Source organism: Microtus ochrogaster, linkage group LG5 (assembly GCF_000317375.1).
Source record: "Microtus ochrogaster isolate Prairie Vole_2 linkage group LG5, MicOch1.0, whole genome shotgun sequence".
Lineage (NCBI taxonomy): Eukaryota > Metazoa > Chordata > Mammalia > Rodentia > Cricetidae > Microtus > Microtus ochrogaster.
The window spans coordinates 58,474,922-58,486,254 of NC_022031.1; the positions used below are offsets into that span (position 1 = coordinate 58,474,922).

The following is an 11,333-nucleotide window of genomic DNA, read 5'->3' on the forward strand; positions in this document are numbered from 1 at the left end:
ATAATATTTAAAATAATTTACTATATTAAGTCGTAGAAAACTATATCCGCAAGAGCCATGTGAGACTTTTGGACTTAAACAAAACCCCAGAAAGTGTTGTATTTAACAAAATCTCCATCGTTCTATTTTACCAATGAAGACTAAGGAGTCGGCTGGACAGTGGTGGAGCATGCCTTTAGTCCCAGCACTCAGGAGGCAGAGGCAGGCAGATCTCTGTGAGTTCGAGACCAGCCTGATCTATAGAAGCTAGTTCCAGGACAGGCACCAAAAACTAGAGAGAAGCCCTGTCTTGAAAAAAAAAAAGACTCAGGAGCCATATACTAGGGTGAGAGCCTGCTAGCTCAGAAAGGCAAAGAAAGCACCCGACTGACCTCCCTCCTCAGCGGACATCTCTGAAGCCTGCCCTCTTTTCCTATGCCTTCTAAAGAAAAATATAAAAAAACCCAAACTCCACCCAAATATCTCTCCCTTCCACTTCCTGTTAGTCTCTCTCTCTACACTTCTAAATGACAATTGGGTTCAACATAAAAGTGCAAATTGGAGAGAATACATTGAAGTGAGTGAACACGCACAAGTATCATTTCAGGATCTATAACCGCTGCTGAAAATGCTCAAGGGAAACTCACTACAGTAAATGTCCTGATTTAAAACAGAAAAATCTCAAATAAATAGCTTGATCTTAGCCCTTAAGACAATGGAAAGAGCAGAGCTTAAATGCACAATAAGCATCAAGTAACGAAGGAAAATAAAGATCGCGACAAAAGCACAACAGAGAAAAACATCAAAATCAAACTTGGGTTCTTTGGAAGAATGAAGAGCAGTGGTGAGCCGTCGGAGAGACTGAGCAACAACAAAAGGGTTCAGTGGTGGTGGCACTTGCTGCCAAGCCTGGCGACCTAAGTTCGATCCCATCCCCAGGATCCACACGGTGGAGAGAGTCCGTTCATCTAAGTTGTTCCACGTGCACGCTGTGATACGTGCATACCCACACACGTGCAAACACACGCATTTTTTCCAAGTGCAAGACTGACATTATCTTGGCCGACAAATCTTCTGAGATCAGTATCCCCTCACACACCATTCGGGTCATGAATGACCACACGCAGATGTGAAGGCTCTATGGGAGGCACTTCAGTTTGTTGCCCTTACTCTAAACCTCCAGACTGGTGAAATTCACCGTATACTCCAGGTTAACGCCTGCCTACACTTCTGCCCCAGAAGGCCCCCTCCAGCTGCAGGTCCCACGGCGTAACTTTTGATTTTCTTCCCCACTCACCATCAGAGTAATATAGATCTGATAACATTTACTGACAGTTCTATTGATGAACAAATTAGACCTTCAAATCCATTTATACAAACACGCAAGTGTTTCTATTCTGAATCAATGGCAATTAGAGCTTGAAGGTGTTCTTTATACATGAAAATTGGTTGGGCTTAGTAGCACACACCTTTAATTCCAGCAGAGTCAGGTGGCTCTCTGTGAGATTAAGGCCAGTCTGATCGACGCAGGACAGTCAAGACTAGACAGTGAGAACTTTTCTCAAAACAAATAAATAAATTAAAAAGGAGAAAGAAAGAATATAAAGAGTATTAAGCCATGGATACTAATCTTAAGTGGTCATTTAAAAAGTACTCAGAAAATCAATTTGGTTGCTTTATGAAATTTTTACCTTGCACTATAGGGATAAGCATGAGACAGCTAGATATCACTCTGGAAGTCAAGTATATGAGTTTCTGTCATTATATTTTTCCACCTTATACATCGTGGAGTCAGATGGGTAGAGACTGCAGCAAGTATGAAAACCAAGAACTCAAGTCCAAGTCCGTCCTGTTGGAGTGGAGACTCTGATGCCTACGCATGGTTGTGTCCCAGGCACTGATCTACCAAAGAAGCACCAGAGGTGCTATCTGACTAAAGCATGAAAGCCTTTAGACTGGTCCATTAATTATGACATCGCTGTAGCTATGGCTGAACACATCTCATAATGCCAGCCTGGACAATGCAAAGGTTTAGATTGTAGGGTTGTTCTGTTTGTTGATTTAACCTATACTTTGCCATTTCAATTTTATCAAATACTAAAAGGTGCGAAAAGAAAGCATCCAGAGCCTCTCTGTGCCATGGGAGGCCCGGCCTGGGGCTACTCTGCTGTGCCTACTGAGCCTTCTCATCTCCTTTCCTCGGGACCATGGCTCTAGTCTTCCTTCTGGCCTGGGTCTCTACATTGAAGCAAAGTCTTCGTTGCTTCTGTTTTCTGGGAGATCTCTTGTACTGTTTTATTTGTATTGTTTCCATTAATGCAGCCTCTACCAAACAGATCTAAAACTCCTGAAGAGGACCTTATTCTACCTACCACCAACAAATCCCTCCAAACGAGACTGTTAGTGAAGCCCTTTGTTTTTTTCAAGAAGTATAACCACCAATAACATTTATTTCTTAAGTTTTTGCTTTCTGTCAGTATCTCTCCTGCTGCACACCATTCTGTCACATTGAACTATGACTTAAGACGTGCTTAACGGACAGCCACTCTTAAAAACAGGATATGGTCCACCCTATCTTACCTCAACACAGAAATGCAACCTAAAGAAGAAAGTATTTTGAAGACATCCAAAGTGTACTATACTAAATGAATATACTATACCATTGAATTCTATTTCAATTATGGAAAACGAAGCTCTTGCTGTGCCCATCTTTCTTCCTATTTATCTCTTAAGCTATCCCTAACTTCGTAGAAGGCATAGTTTCAGATATGTTCCAGCTATATTAGAGTCAAATAATTTCTTTAAAAATAATGTATAAAGTATTTCTGTGTTAATTCCAAAATTGTTTTCTGTAATAAACCAGTTTGATATTAAATTTGGTGTGACTGTTAGAAAAAACACACGAGATAATTTTTACGACTCCTTCATGTTATATTTTTGAAGTTCTAGGCTGTTGTAGACCAAAACTTTTATTTTATTTTCACGAATGACACTAGGTTGGGGATGGGCATGTTTTTTAATACAGACAGGAAATGAACAACTTGGCTCTGGAAATGTGGAGGGTTTCTTCTGTTTCATATCGATATATGGCACAGTCATATTAATAGGTCTGCAAACTACGTTCATTCTTTCTACACATAAGCAAGAAGCAGCATGTGCAAAAGTCTGAATACCAGAAGCTGTGGCGTGTGCGCACACACACTGAGTTTCTTGACATTGAATAGCCACTTCTACTAGTTCATAACAGCGTGTAGGCAGACAATGGTCACAGATGTCCATCAAAGCTGGAGCAGCTGAAGACGATGCAGGCTGGAGGGTTAAAACGAAGCTGCCACTCAGGAGTCTCCACTCCTCATCCAAAGGCTCCATGGGACCACTGTCTTCCTCCTTCAGGCAAGAGAATGAAGTAGTCAGATCGCGGGCACCCTTCCGCAGCACACAGCCTTTCTAGAGTCCCAAACATTAAACATGACAGAAAGTAGGAATTTTCAAGTATTGTCACAAACCTCTAAAATATCTTTGTAATTTTCCACCGTAATTTTACTGCTGTGTCAGAAATGAGTACAATGTCACAGCCACAGACACTGTCCACCAAATTAATATTTGGGCTATATTATAAATGAAATACTTACATGCCAGGTCTAACAAATAAAAATGAAACTTTAAATTGCTATCAGTTTTATATGCAATGATCACAACTGGATAATAAGCACTTCCTCCTGGTCCGAAAGCATCTTAAAGGTCCTACTGATTGCACAGTTAAATGTAGACTAACATATGGCACATTGTTTTGTGGTATAACAATCCACAGGTTCCCCAATGTGGCGAATAAGCATGGCCCCCAAAGGTTCGCATGTTTGAATATCTGGTTCCCAGTTGGAGGAACTCTTTGGGAAGCATTGGGAAGTGTGTGGAGGTGTGCCACTGGGCCCAGGCCATTCTCAGGACCTCTCTGCCTCATGGCTGTGTCTTAAGATGTAAGATCTTAGCTACTGCTCCAGTGCCATGCCAGCCTGGCTGCTGCCATGCTCCCCGCCATGATGATGTCGGCCCAGCATGCTACCTGACCGAAAGCAAATGCTCCAAGGAAGAGTGCGCATGCGCTTGTGTGCACACTGCACACACATGTGTCTGTACACACTTAGGTACGGTAAAATGATAACATCAGGGCTTCCTATTTTACTTTTGTATTTCTGTGAAAATTACACTGAGGCCATTTAACCAATTAAATAAGTAAACGTGTTTACTATGAAGACTGCCTGTCTTTCTTCTCTCTCACATGTCAGCAACTTTCTAATCAATTCTTTCCACGGATGATTTTATGAACATCACATGGTCCTAAGCACGCCCTCCAATTAGCTTAGGTATTAGGTGTTGTCTGTCCCAGTGGCATGGGGCGATCTGAAGTTCTTTCCCCCAGTCAGCCCCTCCACGCCCCCCACACCACCCAAGACAAATGCATCAATCCTAACTACCATCCCACCCTGCAAATGTATTTTTCCTGTAATTTTGGTTGAATCAATTATTTATATTACAGTAATGATAAACAATATTAAGAATGAAACTATAGATTTCATTTAATTGTTTTTCTTTCTTGCATGTTGTTTGATCTGAGTTAAATGAGAATCTTAGATTTTTTTTCATAATTAATTCAATTACTACCTACCAATCCAATACTACCTGCCAATTATCCTACTTGTTCAAGAAATAAAGACATATGTTGTGGCTTGGTAGAGTGGAAGACACCTTTAATCCCAGCACTTGAGTTCAAGGCCGGTCTGGCCTACATAGCAAGTTCAAATCCTGCCAGGCTATACAGTGAGCCCCTGTCTTTGCATTTGCATCTCTGCAGAAACCTCTTTAGAAGCTCATATCCGATTCAGCCACATCTGCACTGACTAGCGTCTGTATCTGGGATCCCACTCCACTGCTGTCCCAGGCGTTTCTCTTGTGGGTCAGCTGGGAAGTAGACTGTCTTTTTGACACTGCACTAAAGACTGGGAGGGGAGGAAGAGACCAGAGACGGTGAGTTCTTAGGAAGTGGCCCCTCCACCCTACTCTAGCAAGGGCGACTAATTCCTATTATCAACTGTTTTGTTGTATCTTCCAGGCATCTCTCAGTAAAAGTGTACCTGCTTATCAAACGGCATTCAACCAACACAGACAGCACTGGCTTCTTTGCCTTCCACCGTCCAGAAACATCTGTTGCGAATTTCCCGAACTCTGAGAGCCCATCACAGAAATACCTGCCCCCTCAATCACTGCGCTTCCCAGCTTCTAAGGTGCTTTGTCTGTCCTCTTGCTTTCTCATCCTTGTGAGTTTGTACATCTAACCAAGTTCCCTTTTCTGTTATTTTAATGTGATTTGTGGTAAAGACAAAATCGTCAATGCTCAATCAGTGATCGGGACTGGTGACAAGCATTCCCTTTGATGCATTCTGTGTATTTTCCTAAACTCTTTCTGAGAACCGTGCCGTCGGGTCATCAGAACATGAATCTGTTTGATAAAACCATCTAAAGAAAGGACAAATTAACAGAGGTAAGCAGGCTCCCATTCTCCTCTCTGGGATGTCTTCCAAGTGCCCGTTTGTCTAAACATAAACAGGAAAGCTTAAATGTAGAGGGAGTTTTCTGTTCTGCAGTGAGTATTATTCACAACAATAACCTTGAAGCATGACCACATTCTAAAGAGTCTGTTAAATCACCGATTCTTTTTAATATAATTATAACAGATGTTATCTTTCATATGCCTATTTTGAACCTTAATTTGTCTTCTATGGAGGGACCCCAGGGAATGCATTCAATTCAGATCCCTTTGGAGAATTTCCTGAAAAGCTGCCAACCATACAAGCGCACGTGTGCGCGCATCCTGCCCCCTCAGAGACCGCAAAGGTCAGAGGCTGATGTCAGGGACAAGAAATCTGATTCCGCTAACTTGACTATCTACTACAGTATCCCTTTGAAACACATGAGCAGGGGGCCCACAGAATCAACTAAGCAGAACTCATAGGGGCTCACGGAGCCTGAACTAACAACCAGGAAGCCTGTAGGAGTCTGAACTAGGTCCTCTGCATAGATATTATGATCGTGTAGCTTGATGTCCTCTTGGAACGATGTCGGCAATTACAATAAAGCTCAGAATGGAGTATAATAAAGGACTCTTTATTTAGAGGCAGACTCACAGATCAGCAGTCGTCTGCATGAGCGGCGAACAGGAACCCACGCCTCTATGTCTGCATATGTAGTACCCAAGACCACACCCAAAGTGGGCCATCATCTCAAAGGCCATTGGCTGAAGGAGTTCCCCCAGCAGAACTCCTAACAGGGAGTGGTGGCTGTCTCTGACTCTTCTGCCTGCTTTTGGGACCCTTTTCCTCCTACTCGTCTCATCCAGCCTTGGTATTATTGTAACTCGTTAAGTCATGTTTAGTTGATACTCTTGGGAAACAGAGGAGTGGATCTGGGGAAGAGGGGAAGAGGGGATGGGTCTGGGGGAAAGGGGGGTGTAACATATGAGGGAAGAATGAACATACAAACAATAACAGTGACATGGGCTAGAGATGGCTCAGCATGCAACAGCATTGGCTCTTGCAGAGGACCTGGGTTTGCTTCCAAAACCCAGAACATGGTACCTCACAACCATTCCAAACTTTAGTTCAGGGAATCCAAATTCCTCTTCTGACATTCAAAGTATAAGGGACAAACATAGTACACACAGAGACATGTAGGCTAAACACTGGGCTGGCCATTTCCCAGGTACTTGGGGTGAGCTGGCCATTTTCACAGGCACTAGAGGCACACCCTTGGGGTGGGCTGGCCATTTTTACAGGCACTAATGGTGCATCACTGGGATAGGTTGCACAAGTTCTCTTATCTTGGATTAGCTGTGAACCCCTGCCTTAGCCTTAGGTTGAAAGCTACTGAAGACAGCTCAGAACAGTCACACACAAAAGAAAGAGGTAGAAATTCAATGTGATTCAATTATAACCAAGGGCACGTAACAAGTTACTTACTGTTCCCACATAGCCACTATTTCCAGAAAGGAAAACAAAGAAACACCAAAGAAAAGAAAGGGAGAGAGACCAGGAGCAACAGTTGTTCTCAAATACCCCAAGGAAAGGTAAGAGAGACGCCTCTGGGCTTAGAGAGCCAAGGATCAGAATAAGTACAGCAGTCACCACAGTGAAGTAGTTAAAGTTCATAGACATACTCATTGGTGCAATGAGGGAAGAATTATTCAAATTAGAAATACATCAGTTACTGTTGACAAATACTACTATGGTTTAGCTAGAAAACTCAAAATAAGCAACTGAAAGTCATTGCAGCTATATGAAAGGACCATTAGAATAGTAAGGACCATCATGTTTCCCACAAAACATTAATCAATATGAAAATAAAGTAGAAAAAGAGAGTGGTCAATACGGACCGCCACAGTCATCATAGCAACAAGGAGTACTTGTGCTTCATGAATGCTAACTGTCTGCTTGACATCACCTCACGAGTCCTTGAACAGCCCTGGGAACTTAAAACACCCACTGTCTCCACTTCAGTTATGAGGAAGCAAAGGCTGAATGACTACTGACAATTTGCCCAAACTGAAGACCCGGGGAGGGTCGGCATTCGCTATCACTGTGTTTATTATGAAGCCACATCCCAGTTGGCTCTGCCCAAATATGCCACCCAGAGTAACTTCAAGGACAGAACAAAAATATATAAAATACAGTCTCAAAATACATGAATGACATAAAAATTATAGGAACTGTACAAACAAAGATCTACCCTTTGACCCTCAATATTGTAAAGAAACAAACTCCCTTAAGTGATATGCAGCACAAACCACACATTATAGTGGATGTTCTTCCCTTCCTTCGTCTCGTTGTAGTTTGTTACTTCTGTTCTTCTGCTAAAATGATTCCCTAGTTTATCTGGAAATTTTAAACATGTGAGAACAGCCATAATGGACTGGTAAGGAGTCTTGTCCACACTAATGTCACAAGCACTGTGCTTCATGACATCAGTAGACAAAACAAGGGAACACAACAGGGAGTCCGGAATGAGCCAAGGACCACAGAACTTGCTGGAATCAAAAAAGTCATCCTTGTGCAGATTGGCAATGATTAGAATTTCCTGAGGACTCTCGTAAAAGTAAAGAGGAACCAGAGCTAGACCTGTGGCTAGTTGGGGCATGAATTGACAACTCTTGAGGACAGTAATGTTTTTTTCGGAGTTAAAATAAAACTCTGATATAACTGCATTACTAAGAGTATTTTAAGAAAATTCATCACTAACTAACCCATAGTATAGTTGATTACAGAAGAACACCAGAAATGACCAAAGTATAAATAAGTTTCATAATGGTTAAAAGTAGCATGCCAGAGATGGAGAGATTACATGGTGGTCAACTCCCAAAGGATCTGGGTTCAGTTCCAAGTACCCACTGGACAGCTCACAAACAGCCTTGACTCCAGTTCCAGGGGAATTCAACAATGAACACCAGGCATGCACATGGTACACACATATATGCAGATAAAACACTCACATACACACATAAAATAAAATAAATAAATCTTTAAAATTTCAAAAAATGACCTATACTTGACAAACACTTAACAGTATGACCTACAAGAAGACATAGCATCAAGTCAGCAGATGGCATGCACGGAATAACTCCATATGGATCACCACATACATGTAAACACAGATGCACACATAGATCGAATGCACACAACTAATGTTCCTGACATACTTCTCCTGCAGAACAAATGACGTTAAACAAGTAGATTCCATTTTCTCATTGTAGCCTCCCCACTGGCCTTCTTACGTGAGGGAAAAAGAAGTTTAACTCTGTCATGGCCATGCCAATGGACTCATGCTACCCTCACGTAAATGCTATACAGCCTCCACCCACGCCAGGACACCTGGAACTGGTGATGGCTGTCACAGGCTGTGGAGTTCCAGAGAGGTGTGCCCCGGCTTCATTGACTGCTGTGTCGCTTGAAATTTTCACCACGAATATTTAACAATTATATTTGGAGACATGGAAACAGAAAGCAACGAAACGTTAGGTTAACTGTTACAGACCAGACTGGGGAGGAAAAGAACTGAACCAGAGGTGGAGGCAGACTGGATGGCAAAACCTCGTCCTATACAACATTCACATGATGGGCGTATGTGACTTAGTGAACCCTCAGAGGAATTAGCAATGTGCCCCATAAAGTGAAAGCCCACACATTCTCCTCACCTCTTCAGACAATCTCATTCCCAGGGCATTATCTAAAAGGGGTGAGGAGGTAGAGATCCAAGAGGTGCAGTTAAATAGCTCACAGCCAGGAGCTAATCCTACAGGCAGCTGAATTGTTTTACTGGTTGTGACCTCTTAAGCGAAGCTTCTCAGCACTTCTCTGTTTGTTTGTTGTTGATGTTTTGTTTTGTTTTTTGTCTCTAAAATAAAGGCAAGAGCATAGGCCTCTCCATCACTCATGAGCATCTCCACCGAAACTTTTACCCACTCTGTAGGAACCTTACTGCTTGATAATATCCCATTATTCTGCACTGGGGTGAGGAAACACTCAACTTAGCTTGTAAAATTATTCACGAGTAAACCTATGTGCTATTGCGACACTTTCTCAATCTCAATTAGCACTCAACTAATTAACCAAACCATTTTATACACGACAGCAAGGCACATTTTTCTTCCTTCTTCCGCACTCCCTGGTGTGTTGTAAGGGTGATTGAGGGTCTAATTACCTCTTAATTGAAAGCTCATATTCTTCATTTTTCACTAGTTCAGGCTTCTTTTAGTCCCGAAATCAAAGTCAACGAAATGAAGTTGAACTGGGATTTGGGCAGCTATTATAAGAAAGGGTTGTTTGCACTCTGTTCTCTTGTAAGTGAAAATGGGTTTTTACCTTATTTCTTATGTAAATATTTCAGGTACCAAAATGTGCCATGAATGTGCCACTAATTTTGATTATTAGCAATATTTCCTTTCTTTAGCTTTACAGTAACTTTGTTGCTGTGATCCACTAATTCTAATCATTCCTTAGTGGGAAAAAAAATGACATTAAAGAGACATGGTGGGCTCTTGAAAAATCAGGATGAACTTGCAGGCCTGCAAAAAAAAAAAAATCACTGCTGCTTTTCTGCAGTGCACAGGTGTAGGAATCATTACGTGTCAACAGAGGGATGATGTGAATCTAAGAACACTTAAAATAGAGCCATTTATGTCCATCAGAAATCCGTATTTACGAAGAGCACCACCATCCAGAGGGCATCCCAGCAGTGAGAAGTAGGCACGGTACTGCATGAAGGTGATGGGCTGTACCCGTGGATATTATGCTGGAGTAAAGGCTGAAGGAGATATCCACAGAGAGCACAGCCTTATTCTTTCCTACGCACGGCGAGTAACCATTTGGACTAAGTTGGTCAAGGACCTCTCAGGCGAAAGACTAGGATAGAGAGTGTCTTAAGATCCAGTTTGGGACCGAGATCTTCAGATGTCGCTGAAAGCATCCTTTATTATGTAGACCACACTGAAGATCTTAGGTTCCTGATGAAACCCATGGCACAATGAATGATGAGAACTCAGAGAGACGAGGACCAAGAACACAGACCACTCACAGTGTCTGTCTTAATAAGCACAGGGACGGAAAAGAAATTCACCTGACGTCACGGCTTCACAATTCTAGTAATTTATTTTGAGGAGCTGTTATCTTTTGGCATATTTCTCAACAGGAGAAATCTCTATATAATCATAATAAATATGTCAGAGTCTGTCAAAAGTACTAGGTAGAGAGTGCTGTAGTTGTTATGAGAATAACTAACTGGGATGTTTAAGTAAAATTAAAATAGCCAGAGAGTTAAGCAGACCTATGCGAATATACTATTTAAATTTTTTTTCCTAAAACTTAACAGTTAAAAGCAATCATCTGTCTCTGGTTCTATTCCCATTAAACATATTTTCAGGTCGATGACTGCTTTGCCTTGGGAGAATCATGTCAGCATCTAGTTTCCTCCAGCAAGATTTCTGCTATGCATACTTGAACGGTCTAAATGGTCCTCCCCCCTACCAGTCACCCAGTTCTTACAGGGTTGATATCAGGGAAGTAGAGCCTTGGACGGGAGGTTAGATTCTGGAGAAAGAACCCACGTGACTGGGACTCAATTACATCACAGAGACAGAGCCCATGCGGCTGGCATGAGCTCACTCTTGACGGGGACTCCTCAAACCTAGGGAGCGCCTTCTGTAGGAAGGGATTGTTGATGTGGGAATGATTTCTTATTAATAAAGAAACTGCCTAGGCCCATTTCATAGGCCAACCCTTAGGTAGGCGGAGAAAACAGAACAGGATGCT

At 42.1% G+C, this 11,333-nt stretch overlaps 1 protein-coding gene across 1 annotated transcript in view; it reads right to left on the minus strand.

The window, feature by feature from the left end:
* Positions 1-2,895: 2,895 nt before the first annotated feature.
* The window catches only part of Ca8 (carbonic anhydrase 8), a 75,179-nt gene continuing 66,741 nt past the window's right edge, over positions 2,896-11,333 (minus strand). The window contains exon 9 of the mRNA XM_005362290.2: positions 2,896-3,366. The gene's annotated coding sequence lies outside the window, so the exon portion shown is untranslated. The remainder of the gene's footprint in view (positions 3,367-11,333) is intronic.